Raw genomic sequence first — 14,929 nt, 5'->3', positions numbered from 1 at the left:
TGGGCTGCCAAGATAATAGGAAGTAGTGGGCACAGTGGAGCACTGGAAAGCCTAGGTCGTGTCTACAGAGATGATGTTGCCAGTACTCGGCTCTAGCCATTCACCCAACATGCACTGAGTCCTTACTGTGTGTCTGGAATTATTCTAAATCCAGGGAAAGATAGTAGTGAGCCAGAAACATAAGATCCCTGTTCCTATGGGTCTCATGTTCTGGTAGGAAAACAGATAATAAATAGGGAAATGTCTGCTAATAATAATAACAGATGCTCTAGTTGTTGTTGTTCACTTGCTAAGTTGTGTCCGACTCTTTGTGTCCCATGGACTGCAGCACACCAGGCTCATCTGTCCTTCACTATCTCCCAAAATCCGCTCAGATTCATGTCCATTGATAGATGATGCTGTCTAATCATCTCATCCTCTGCCACCCGCCTCTTTTGTCTTAAATTTTTCCTAGCATCAGTGATTCGGTTCTTCCCATCGTGTGGCCAAAGTATTGGAGCTTCAGCTTCATCATCAGTCCTTCCAATGAATATTCAGGATTGATTTCTAATAGGATTGACTGGTTTGATCTTCTTGCTGTCCAAGGGACTCTCAAGAGTGTTCTCCAGCACTATAATTCAAAAGCATCAGTTCTTTGACATTCAGCCTTCTTTATGGTCCAACTCTCATATCCATACTTGACTACTGGAAAAATTATACCTTTGACTATACAGACCTTTGTCAGCAAGGTGATGTCTCTGCTTTTTAATATACTGTCTAGGTTTGTCATAGCTTTCCTTCCAAGGAGCAAGCATCTTTTATTTTTTTTAGTAGTTTTTTTTAATTATTATTATTTTTTTTTTTTTACTTTACAATATTGTATTGGTTTTGCCATACATCAACTTGCATTAGCCAAGCATCTTTTAATTTCATGGCTTTGGTCACCATATGCAGTGATTTTGGAGGCCAAGAAAATAAAATTTGTCACTGCTTCCACTTTTTCCTCTTCTGTTTGCCATGAAGTAATGGGATCAGATGCCATGATCTTCGTGTTTTGAATGTTGAGTTTTAAGTTAACTTTTTCACTCTCCTCTTTCACCCTCAACCAGAAGCTCTTTAGTTCCTCTTCACTTTCTGCCATTGGAGTGGTATCATCTACATATCTGAGGTTGTTGATATATAAATATCAAGTTGGCAATCTTGATTCCAGCTTGTGATTCATCCAGGCTGGCATTTCACATGTACTCTGCATACAAGTTAAATAAGCAGGATGACAATATACAGCCTTGTCATACTTGTTTCCCAATTTTGAACCGGTTTGTTGTTCCATGTCCAGTTCTAACTGTGCATACAGGTTTCTCAGGAGACATGTAAGGTGGTCTGATATTTCCATCTCTTTTAAGAATTTTCCAGTTTGTTCTGATCCACACAGTCAAAGGCTTTAGTGTAGTCAATAAAGCAGAAGTTTTTCTGGAATGCCCTTGCTTTCTCCATGATGCAACAAATGTTGGCAATTTGATCTTTCATTCCTCTGCCTTTTTTAAACCCAGGAGGTACATTTGGAAGTTCTCAGTTCATGTACTGTTGAAGCGTAGCTTGAAGGATTTTGAGCATAACCTTACTAGCATGTGAAATGACCACAGTTGTATGGTAGTATGAACATTCTTTGGCATTGCCTTTCTTTGGGATTGGAATGAAAACTGACCTTTTCCAGTCCTGTGGCCACTGCTGAGCTTTCCAAATTTGTTGGCATTTTGAGTACAGCACTTTCAGAGCATCATCTTTTAGGATTTTAAATAGCTCAGCTAGAATTCCATCCTTTCTATTAGCTTTGTTCGTACTAATGCTTCTCAAGGCTTACTTGACTTCACAGCCCAGGATGTCTGGCTGTAGATTAGTAACCACACCATCATGGTTATCTGGGTCATTAAGACTTTTTTTTGTATAATTCTGTGTATTCTCGTCACCTCTTCTTAATATCTTCTGCTTCTGTTAGGTCCTTACAATTTCTATTCTTTATCATGCCAATCCTTGCATGAAATGTTCCCTTGATCTCTCCAATTTTCTTGAAGAGATCTCTACTCCTTCCCTTTCTGTTGTTTTCCTCTATTTCTTTGCATTGTTCATTTAAGAAAGCTTTTTTTTTTTTTTTTTTTTATGTCTCCTTGCTATTCTCTGGAACTCTGCATTCAGTTGGGCATCTTTTGCTTTCACCCTTGCCTTTCACTTTGCTTCTTTCCTCAACTATTTGTAAAGCCTCCTCAGATAACCATTTTTCCTTCCTGCATTTTTTTTCTGTTTGGAATGGTTTTGGTCACTGCCTTCTATACAATGTTATGAACCTCTGTCCACAGCTCTTCATGCACTCTATCTATCAGATCTAATCCCTTGAATCTATTCATCACCTCCACTGTATAACCATAAGGAATTTGATTTAGGTCATATGTGAATGGCCTCGTGGTTTTTCATGCTTTCTTGAGTTTAAGCCTGAATTTTGCAATAAGGAGCTGATGATCTGAGCCATAGTCAGCTCCAGGTTTGTTTTTGCTGACTGCATAGAACTTCTCCATCTTTGGCTGCAAAGAACATAATCAATTTGATTTTGGTATTGACCATCTGGTGATGTCCATGTGTAGAGTCATAGTCATCTCTCGTGTTGTTGGAAAGGGTGTCTGCTATGACTGGCATGTTCTCTTGACAAAACTCTGTTAGCCTTTGCCCTGCATCATTTTGTCCTCCAAGGCCAAACTTGCCTGTTATTCCCGATATCTCATGACTTCCTACTTTTGCATTCCAATACCCTATGATGAAAAGGTCATCTTATTTTGGTGTTAGTTCTAGAAGATGTTGTAGGTCTTCAACTGACCTACAGAACTGGTCAACTGCTGCTTCAGCATCAGTGGTTGGGGCATAGACTTGGATTACTCTGATGCTGAATGATTTGCCTTGGAAACAAACCAAGATCATTCTGTCATTTTTGAGATTGCAGCCAAGTACTGCATTTCAGACTCTGTTAACCATGAAGTCTACTCCATTTCTTCTAAGGGATTCTTGCCTACAGTAGCAGATATAATGGTCATCTGTATTACATTTGCCCATTCCTGTCCATTTTAGTCCATTGATTCCTAAGATAGTGATATTCACTCTTGCCATCTCCTGCTTGACCACATCCAATTTACCTTGATTCATGGACCTAACATTCCAGATTCCTATGCAGTATTGTTCTTTACAGCATAGGACTTTACTTTCCACAACTGAGCATCATTTCTGCCTTGGCCCAACTGCTTCATTCTTTCTGGAACTATTAGTAATTGCCCTCTTCTCTTCTCCAGTAGCATATTGAACATGTTTCAATATGGGGGCTCATTTTCTATTGTCATATCTTTTTGCCTTTTCATACTGTTCATGGGGTTCTGGAGGCAAGAACACTGGAGTGGATTGCCATTCCCTTCTCCAGTGGAACATGTATTGTCAGAACTCTTCCCTATGACCTGTCTGTCTTGGGTGGCCTTGCATGGCATGGATCATAGCTTCATTGAGTTATACAAGTCCCTTCACCATGAAAAGGCTGTGATTGGTGAAGGGGAGGCTTTCTAGAGAGAATTATAACAAGGTGATGTGATGCAAAAATAGGGAAGTGAATCAAAGAAGGCTACTATGAAAAGGTGGCATTTAAGGTGAGACCTGAATGATAGGAAGAGCCAGCCATGTGAAGAAAGAGGGAAGGATATGCCACACAGAGGGAGCCACTAGTGTAATGGCTCTAAGGCAGGAATAAGATCACTACAGGTGAGGAGCAGCAGGCGGCAGGGAGGGGATAGGAGCGTCAGAAACCAGCTTCTGGCTTGGTAGGCCAGAATGGTTGGTACATTTTTTAAGTGTTAGAGAAAGCCATTTGAGGGTCTTAATAGGGGAGAGGTGGAAACTATTTTATATTTTTAAAAGATTGTTCTTTGCTTGTGCTCCTAGCAGGTATCAGCTGGATACTCTAAAGCCCTTCCTTACACAATACTACCAGGTCTTTGATATTATAATGACCTTATTTTTTTTAGTTTAATATTGGAACATAGTTGATTTACAATGTTGTGTCAGTTTCAGGTGTACAGCAAAGTGGTTTAGTTATACATATTCCTATATCTATTATTTTTCAGATGCTTTTCCCATTAAGGTTATTACAGAGTACTGAGTATAGTTCCCTGTGCTATACACGAGGTCCTTGTTGATTATCTACTTTATATATAGTGGTATGTACATATGAATCCCCATCTCCCAATTTATCCCTTCCCTGGCCAATTGGTCACCATAAGTTTGTTTGCTATATCTGTGATTCAATTTCTGTTTTGTAAATCGGTTTCTTACTCCCAGTTGTTAGATTCTGCATATAAACAGTATCATATATTTGTCTTCGTCTGAAGTGAAGTGTCTTACTTCCCTCAGCATGACAATCTCTAAGTCTGTCCATGTCACTGCATATGGCCTTATTTCATCATTTCTTATGGCTGAGTAATTTTCCATTGTGTCTGGGTGCCACATCTCCTTTATCTGTTCCTCTCGATGGACATTCAGGTTGCTTCCATGTCCTGGGTATTGTAAATAGTGCTTCAGTGAACGCTGGGGTGCAGTATCTTTTTGAACTATGGTTTTCTCTAGATACATGCTCAGGAGCGGTAATGCTGGATCTAATGGTAGCTCTATTCTTAGTGTTTTAAGGAACCTCCATACTGTTCTCCATAGTGGCTGCACCAATTTACATTCCCACCAATAATGTAGGAGGGTTCCCACACTCTCTCCAGTCTATTGTTTGTAGACTTTTTGATAATGGCCATTCTGACCAATGTGAGGTGATACCTCATTGCAGTTTTGATATGCATTTCTCTAATAATTAGTGATGTCGAGCATATTTTCATATGTTTTTTGGCCATCTGTATGAGTTCTTTGGAGAAATGTCTATTTAGATCTTCCACTCAATTCTTTGATTGGGTTGTTTCTTTTTTCATATTGAGCTGCATGCTGCTGCTGCTGCTAAGTCGCTTCAGTTGTGTCCGACTCTGTGCGACCCCATAGATGGCAGCCCACCAGTCTTCCCCGTCCCTGGGATTCTCCAGGCAAGAACGCTGGAATGGGGTGCCATTGACTTCTCTGGAGCTGCATGAGCTATTTGTATATTTTGGAGAATAATCCTGTGTCAGTTGCTTTGTTGGCAAATATTTTCTTCTATTCTGTAGGTTGTTTTTTTGTTTTGTTTATGGTTTCCTTTGAAGTGCAAAAGCTTTTAAGCCTAGTTAGGTCCCATTTGTTTACTTTTGTTACAGGGCGCTTAGTTTTAATACATAGCTTGGCCTGCAAGGAAGTAAGAGAAATCCCAAAGGCATAAAAAAAGAAAGAGAGTAAAAAGTAGCATAAAGTGTAAGCATATGCAAAATCCATATATTGGATAAAGGAATGGGAGGTTAAGCTTTGGGCTGCAGGAAGTAGATGGACTAAATTTGAGAATCCCCACACCCTAAACCAGTATCCTTGAAGATGGCTACAACATTAGATAAACGTGGCCCAGGAAGAATATTCAAGCTAGCAAAGCAAAGAAGCCTGTCAAGAATTCTGTCTCCACACTGATTCTAGATAGGGTGAAAAAGAGAAGAGAAAAAGAGGAATAGACACTCTCTGAAACTTTTAACCCATGAAATTGGCCAACTCTAGTCTAGAATTCAATCTTACAGACTCTGGATAGTCAAAAGAAACTCCAAACCAAGAAATCTGTGAACTTGCTAGAATACTGGTAGCTGGCTCACCAATTATGCTCAGCAGAGTAAGTGCTCACGATGTTAAAATTACTAAACGCACAAATAAACCATCAGACAGAATCATCAGAAATAATTAACAACATATTTATTGCCCCACAGATTTTAGATATTGAAATCACTAGATAGAGAATGTTAATAATAACATTTTATATGTAAAAGAAATAAAAGTGGTTTCTAAAAATACATATAAAGAATCCATTGGCTATAACCAGATAGATCTGAAGAAAAATGCTTAGAAAAATATGATCACTGAAATTTAAAATATGTTTGTAAATTAAATGTACATTAAGTGTAACTGAAGAGGAAAGTAGTGAGCTAGAAGATGAATCTAAAGAAATTACCCAGAATGAAATACACAAAGCCAAGGGGTCAGAAAATGAAAAGAGGTTCAGAATCAGGGAAGATATATATGTCTAATTAGAGTTCCAGTAGGAGATAAAGAATAAGGGAAAGGTAATATTTGAATCCAAGTTGTTTGAAAAATTTCCATAAATGATGAAAAATATGAATCCACACATATAGGAATCATAAAAGATATCAAGCAAGATGAGTGAAAAGTAAATTCAAACATGATGGTAAAGTGCAATCCACTGAGGAACCACCATAAAAGTAACTACAGAGAAGTGGTATACCATCTACAAAAGAATAATTTCTAGGCTGATAATAAATCCCAGAGCCACTAGCATAATATACTCAAAGTGCTGAAGTAAAATAATTGTCAGCCTGAAATTGTTTCAGCAAAACTTTATTATATTTTTAAAAATTGAAGTATAGTTGATGTAGAATTTTATACATCAAAACTGTTTTTTAAGACCAAAGGTGGAATATAGTCATTCTCAGATAAACAAAACCTAAGGGGATTTACTCACAATAAACTAACACAGGAAAAATTTCTGAAAATGAGTCAACAAGTAATATTTGAGATTCAAAAAGGAATAGAGAGCAAAGAAATTGGGACATACATGAGTAAATCTAAACAAATATAGTACAAAATAATAATAAAACATCTAAATTGTGGGATTAAGAAAGACAACTAAAATATTGGATAACAATAGCCTGTTAATTAAGATGAGATGATCAGAGTTTAAGAAATGTGTCTTAATTGGGAAGAGAGCTGAGATATAGATGAATAATAGCTAGCCGCTGATTGTTTATAATGCACCAGGCGTATGTAGTAACTCATTTAGCCTTCCTAACAACTTTCTGAGTTAGATATTATAGTTATCCTCAGTTTACAGATGAAGTGGCAAAGAAAGTGATCACACAGCTTGTAAGCAAAGAGCTGGGTTCAAACTCAGGTAAAATAACTCCAAAGTGGATCCACTATATAGTATTCTCTGCTGTTTTTAGAAAGTTAAATAGCAATGATATAAATGTTAAGTAACAATAAGAATATATAGCTTCAATGAGGGGGAGTAGAATAAGAAGGAAAAAACATTAAATCAATACAAAAGAAGGCCCCCCCCCAAAAAAAGCAAACAGAAAAATGTAGAAAAAGCAGATTAAAAAAAAAAAAAAAACTGGTAATCTCCCACAAAGAAAGTAAGTATCAAACTTTCAATGAACAATCTATTTATTTAAATCTAGTACAAGTTATCCAGAGGCTAGATAGAAGCAATGCCTCTACAACTCAATTTGAGGACAGTTTGAAAAAGGAAAACTATGGACCCATTTATATGTTAATAAGAATGGCTTTCTAAAATATATTTATTTAAATCATCACATTAAGAGGCTAAAAGATAAAAACCATATTATTACCTGATAAGTGCAAAAAAAATCACTTGATAAAACTTAAAACTCATTGATGATAACAAGAAATTTTACAAAACTAGGAATGAGGAAAATTTTCCTTTACCTAAGAAACAATTTCTAGCAAATAAGATACTTCTGCTTGTAATTATCACATATAAAAAGTAGTCCCTTAAAATAAAGAATAAGCCAGATAAGCCCACCATCACTACCTCTGTCAACACTGTATTATCTTCGCCAGCAGAGTGAAAAAAAAATAGAAGTAAAAGGGATAAGAATTTGAAAAGAAAAATGAAACTGTCATCATTTCTTAATTATAACTGCCCTCATAAAAGATACAGGTAAAACTTATTAGAATCTATAAGAGATTCATTAAATGACTAGATTTAAGATCAGTATATAAAATTATATTTCTTAAAAAAAAAAAAAAACTGGGGAAATAAAAGAGAAAACTCAAGTGCTTTTCCTGCCTATTCTGTATAAACTGTTCCATTGGATAACCAGCTAATAGATAAAAGGAAGCATCTCAGTTATTTAAAGTAATCTATAAAAGCAAAATGGGAGAAATAGAATATTGTCTTTTTGCAACTGACAGTTAATGAGTCTAAACACTGAATATCAGTGGCTGCTGATATTTTTTAAAAAGAGTGAAAACCAGAATTCCTGAAGAAAAAACATAAAGGAATCAAACCTAACTCAAACAGAGGACACAGGAACATGATAGACTACAGCTGCTGCTGCTGCTGCTGCTGCTGCTAAGTCGCTTCAGTCATGTCTGACTCTGTGCGACCCCATAGACAGCAGCCCACCAGGCTCCCCCGTCCCTGGGATTCTCCAGGCAAGAACACTGGAGTGGGTTGCCATTTCCTTATCTAATGCATGAAAGTGAAAAGTGAAAGTCAAGTCGCTCAGTTGTGTCCAACTCTTAGCGACACCATGGACTGCAGCCCACCAGGCTCCTCAGTCCATGGGATTTTCCAGGCAAGAATACTGGAGTGGGGTGCCATTGCCTTCTCCGATAGACGACAGCACAAGTGTGCAAACAGCGAAACCCAGATTGTAAAACTGTGTCCAACAGACTGAGTTCTGCAATAGATGAGGTGTAAGGAAAAGAAAGGATGGAGGGGGAATCTGTAAATTAAGAGAGTTAAAAGACATAACAAGGTGTTTTTAAAAAAAAAAGACAGGCAAACTAAAGTACAGCATAAAGAAATAAAAGAGAGAGAGAGCTATGAAAGTCAGGATAGTAGTTATCTTGGAGGAAGAGAAGGGGCACTGACTTGTATGGGGCATATAGAGGGACTTGTGATATGACTAGAAAAGGTCTGTTTCTTGACCCAGATGGTTGCTAGTGTAGCCACCTTATAGTTATCCACTAAGCTCTGCATTTGTTTACTTTACAATTTAGAAGTTTTTTAAAGTTTTTTTTTTTTTTTTTTTACAGCTGCGTTGCTCTATCATGCAGCAAGCAATTAGAAAACATAATTTCAAAAAAAATAACATTAGCATGACCTATGATACCCAAGAATACATCAAGCAAAATATATATAGAACATTTATGGTGGAAATTATATAATGTCAGTGAAAAACTTGAAAGAACATGTTTTCAAGTACAGAGGTATATTCACTGATAGGAAAACTCAATATCATTAAGATCTGATTCTCCCCAAATTGGTTGTTATTAGGAGACAATTTTACATGAGCCTCTTGTGTTTCTGAACATCTTGTGAGCAGAGATATTGACTGCCTTTTTCCAGGCTGTCTTTTCAAGGCTCTTTGTATAGCTAACAACCTGGGAAGACAGAGATATGTTCTTCCTACAGAACAAGAGAGTAGGTTTGTTTATTGTTTTCTAAGAAGATAATGTATCCCTAGTGGGCTTTCCAGGTCGTACTAGTGGCAAAGAACCTGCCTGTCAATGCAGGAGACGTTAAGAGACACGGGTTCAATCCCTGGGTCAGGAAGATCCCCTGGAGGAGGGCATGGCAACCTGCTCCAGTATTCTTGCCTGGGAAATCCCATGGACAGAGGAGCCTGGTGGGCTATGGTCCATGGGGCTACAGAGTCGGACATGACTGAAGCGACTCAGCACACACTGGGGTAAAGATCAGGCTGACTCACTGCCCATTATTATAGATTCAGGTTCTCAAACTTCATTTCCTTTCCCATAACACAACCCATAGCACTGCAGGTTCCACCCAGCTCTCTTCTCAAGCCCTCTGTCTGGGAACATGACAAAAGAAACCAACACCCAACACACTGTTTGCTGTGCTGTGAGTAATAAATCCTGCCCTTTGTCTGAGATCCAGTCTCATGTGTTCTGCCAGTGTCAACAAGACTGTGGCAGGCTAGCTTCTCCATTTGCAAGTAGGATAAGTCTCAGACCCTTCACAGTTTTTCACAGTTAGCCACTTGGAGAAAAAAAAGAAATTGGATATCTATTCACATTGTACACAAAAATCTATTCCAGGTGAATTAAGGGCTTAACTGTGAAAAGGAAAAATTTAACTTTTGGTAGAAAATATAACCGAGGAAAGCAGGAAAGATTTATTGAACAAAACACAAAAATCATAAGGGAAATAATCAATAAACACAATAAACAACTAGATTAAAAAGACTTCTGTTCATCAAAATATTCCATAAAGAAAACTAAAATCCACAAACTGGTTCAGTTCAGTTCAGTCGCTCAGTCTTGTCCAACTCTTTGCGACCCCATGAATCGCAGCACACCAGGCCTCCCTGTCCAACACCAACTCCCAGAGCCTACACAAACTCATGTCCATTGAGTCAGTGATGCCCTCCAACCATCTCACCCTCTGTCGTCCCCTTCTCGTGCTGCCCTCAATCTTTCCCAGCATCAGGGTCTTTTCAAATGAGTCAGCTCTTTGCATCAGGTGGCCAAAGTATTGGAGTTTCAGCTTCAACATCAGTCCTTCCAATGAACTCCCAGGACTGATCTCCTTTAGGATGGACTGGTTGGATCTCCTTGCAGTCCAAGGGACTCTCAAGAGTCTTCTCCAACACTACAGTTCAAAAGCATCAATTCTTCGACTGCTGCTGCTGCTGCTAAGTCGCTTCAGTCGTGTCTGACTCTGTGCGACCCCATAGACGGCGGCCCACCAGGCTCCCCCGTCCCTGGGATTCTCCAGGCAAGAACACTGGAGTGGGTTGCCATTTCCTTCTCCAATGCATGAAAGGGAAAAGTGAAAGTGAAGCCGCTCAGTCGTGTCTGACTCTTAGTGACCCCATGGACTGCAGCCCACCAGGCTCCTCCATCCATGGGATTTTCCAGGCAAGAGTACTGGAGTGGGGTGCCATTACCTTCTCCACAATTCTTCAGCACTCAGCTTTTTTTATAGTCCAACTCTCACATCCATACATGACTACTGGAAAAACCATAGCCTTGACTAGATGGACCTTTGTTAGCAAAGTAATGTCTCTGCTTTTTAATATGCTGTCTAGGTTGGTCATAAATTTTCTTCCAAGGAGTATGCGTCTTTTAATTTCATGGCTGCAGTCACCATCCACAGTGATTTTGGAGCCCAAAAAAGTCAAGTCTCTCACTGTTTCCGCTGTTTCCCCATCTATTGCCATGAAGTGATGGGACCAGATGCCATGATCTTCGTTTTCTGAATGTTGAGCTTGAAGACAACTTTTCACTCTCCTCTTTCACTTTCATCAAGAGGCTCTTTAGTTCTTATTCACTTTCTGCTATAAGGGTAGTGTCATCTGCATATCTGAGGTTATTGATATTTCTCCTGGCAATCTTGATTCCAGCTTGTGCTTCCTCCAGCCCAGCATTTCTCATCATGTACTCTGCATATAAGTTAAATAAACAGGATGACAACATACAGCCTTGACATACTCCTTTTCCTATTTGGAACTAGCCTGTTATTCCATGTCCAGTTCTAACTGTTGCTTCCTGACCTGCATACAGGTTTCTCAAGAGGCAAGTCAGGTGGTCTGGTATTCCCATCTCTTTCAGAATTTTCCACAGTTTATTGTGATCTATACAGTCAAAGGCTTTGGCATAGTCAATAAAGCAGAAATAGGTGTTTTTCTGGAACTCTCTTGCTTTTTCGATGATCCATCAGATGTTGGCAGTTTGATCTCTGGTTCCTCTGCCTTTTCTAAAACCAGCTTGAACATCTGGAAGTTCACAGTTCACGTATTGCTGAAGCCTGGCTTAGAGAATTTTGAGCATTACTTTACTAGCGTGTGAGATAAGTGCAATTGTGTGGTAGTTTGAGCATTCTTTGGCATTGCCTTTCTTTGGGATTGGAATGAAAACTGACCTTTTCCAGTCCTGTGGCCACTGCTGAGTTTTCCAAATTTGCTGGCATATTGAGTGCAGCACTTTCACAGCATCATCTTTCAGGATTTGAAATAGCTCCACTGGAATTCCATCACTCCACTTTGTTTGTAGTGATGCTACAAACTGGTAGAAAGTATTTATTAACTTTATTACTGGTAAGAAATAATAATACTGAATATATAAGAACTTGAAAATCAACTTCCTAAAAGCCAAAAAATGGAAAAAAATAAGCAAAAGATATGTACAGGAATTTAATAGAAAAAGAAACAAATGGTACGCACATTGAAGGATACTCAACTTCCTTAGTAATTCTAAAATTAATTGCACAACAATAATATCCATTTTATTGGCATAAATTTAAAGCACTACTATGATGTACAACTCCTCATGCGAAGAGTTGACTCATTGGAAAAGACTTTGATACTGGGAAGGATTGGGGGCAGGAGGAGAAGGGGACGACAGAGGATGAGATGGCTGGATGGCATCACCGACTCGATGGACGTGAGTCTGAGTGAACTCCGGGAGTTGGTGATGGACAGGGAGGCCTGGCGTGCTGCGATTCATGGGGTCGCAAAGAGTCGGACACGACTGAGCGACTAAACTGAACTGATGATGTACAGCAATAGGGCTTCTTATGCTGTTGGTAAAGTAAAATTTGATATAATCACTTTGAAAAAGAATTTGTCATTATGTTATAAAATTGAGCATTTTACATATACTAAATTCATCAATTCTATTTCTAGCTATATATGCTTGATACATTCTTAACTATAAACACCAGAAAAATGTACAAAAATGGAAAATACAAATATTTATCATCAGAGAATATATAAATAGTGGATTTATTTATGTAGATAATCAATTTATTAAATGTTATTAATTAATACTACCATAATTATGGAAATGAATAAACCTAAGTAATATCAACATAAATGATTACATTATATTAGATATATACTTTTGAGTGGGAAAAACACAAGCTCAGCAGGTACACTATGGCTCCATTTTTATAAATTTCAAAATCAAAAACAAAGCTAAACTCTTTATTATTTAGTGATAAGTGCCTATATGGTAAAGCTATAAAGATTTAAGTACAGGAATGATAAAAACAAATCTCACAATTGTGATCACTTCTGGAGATCTAGGAGGGGTTATCATCAAGGAAAGATATACCAGCAACTTCAGTAGTTCCAGATCTTAATTAAGTGGAAGGCATGCATATATATAGATGTATTTCAATGACAATGTCAGCATTTTATGAAAAACAAATTTTTAGATGAAACCACTAATTGAGTCTCTACTTGATTATATACAAACAGTAAATATTCTTTTGTCTATTTTAAAAATATTCCTTTCTTTTAAACTGGAAGTAAATCTATATCTGTTAGAAATAATGTAGCCAAAATACTGTGAATCTGAAGAATTTTGTGGCCAACACTTTATAGCAAGTATATAAACCAAAGTGATTTGAGTTTTTAAAAATGCAAAATAGTATGAACAAAACTTGCACTATACCAAATTTGAACATATAGTGAGATTTACATTCATACTAAATTTTCTGCATCGTGGCTTTTTTTGCATTCATTTTTTACTTTTATTAAAGGTTCAAAACATATATATATACACACACATATACTATATTTTTGTATCAAATATCATCTAATGAAATAAGATAAAACAAGTTGAATATTTAAAAATAGCTGACAGTTGTGAGGAAAACAGTAGTAACAGGGTCATGGGGGGAAGGCTATTTAAGTAGTCAAGGTAAGAGAAGGTGGTGGCTTAAACTAGAATAGTCAGTGGAGATGGAAAAAGGTGGATAAATATGGGATGGTGTTGCAGATTGGGTTTCCTGGGAAGCTGACTCTAAGAGAATGAGATCAGGGTGAAATAAGTGTATTATTTAGGGCTCTTGGGGTCAACACCCATGGCAGGGAAGTAAAGGGAAAGGAAGGAAGCAGGCTGGGCAGAAGGAGAAGCTGGGCTGTGATGCAGTCTCAGTGAAGCCTCAGCTGATTCCCTGGGGTGGGGGTGGGGAGGACACTGAAGCTGGGATGGCTTTCCAGAGTAACCCTGTGTTAGGAGTTAGGCCTCAAACATCTGTCTCTGTATGGCTTCTTGCCCCTAGGAAAGGGGGGTGACCTTGAGTGAGGTAGCTCCTTCCAGGTGAGGACAATTTCCAGAGAAGGCAGAGGGCTGTGGGTTGTCAGCACATCCAGCAGCTGTAGGCATACATCCCCTCGTCCCCTCTGCTGGGCACGTCACAGTATCCACTACAGATGTGTGTTTAGGGAATAGGACTAAATGTGGGAAGAGGGCTACTGGTTTTTTGCTTTGAGAGCAGATGGTGGCGCCATTTACTGAGGTAGGAAGAAGAGGAGAAGGAAGAGGTTTGGAAGACAGAAATCCAAAAATTATGTTTTGTGACAGTGAAGTTCAAAATGCTTATTAAAAATTCAGAAGGCAGTGGCAAATTAGACAGGCAGTTAGATGGGGACATGTGGACTCCTAAAGAGAAGTCCAAGTTAGAAAAAAAAGTTAGTAGACATGGTAAATAGATAGCTTTTAAAGCTCTGAGACTGCATAGGCTAATTTAGGAAGAATGTACAAATAGAGAAGAAGACCTTGAGCCAGTCCCAACCACCCTGACTTTAGAAGTGAGACAGAGGACAGGCGCCAGCAAAGGAGAGTGAGAAGAACCCACAACATGGGATATAATGAGAGCCAGGAGGAGGAAAAAAGTATTTCAAGAAGTAAAAGTGTCAAATATTGAAAGGTGGGGTAAGACAAAACTGACAAGAAACCACTAGGTTTGGGAATTATGGAGGTTTCTAATGACACTGACAAGAGCAGTCTTTGAGGAATAATAGATATGTAAGTATTGAATTAGGGGGAAAGATTGAAATTGAGAAGGTGGAGACAGCTTTATAGACAACTTTTACAAGAAGGCCACTGTAGCCATTTGAATCTGAGACGCTAGGGTTGGCTGCTTAGCTTTCCTAGATTCTCAAGACAAGGCAGAATTATAATATCAGTTGTCCAATAAGTTAGTATGTTGTTCAGCACAGTGCAGACCAACATTATG

The 14,929-nt window shown here is 38.3% G+C and overlaps 1 protein-coding gene across 1 annotated transcript in view; it reads left to right on the top strand.

The window, feature by feature from the left end:
- Positions 1-14,929, top strand: part of LHFPL3 (LHFPL tetraspan subfamily member 3) — a 654,591-nt gene that overhangs the window by 615,343 nt on the left and 24,319 nt on the right. The window lies entirely within an intron of this gene.

The sequence above is a fragment of the Bos indicus x Bos taurus genome, chromosome 4 (genome assembly GCF_003369695.1).
Source record: "Bos indicus x Bos taurus breed Angus x Brahman F1 hybrid chromosome 4, Bos_hybrid_MaternalHap_v2.0, whole genome shotgun sequence".
NCBI classification, from domain to species: Eukaryota; Metazoa; Chordata; class Mammalia; order Artiodactyla; family Bovidae; genus Bos; species Bos indicus x Bos taurus.
The sequence above is the reverse complement of the archived record's forward strand: the minus strand, read 5'-3'. Positions and strand labels throughout refer to the sequence as shown.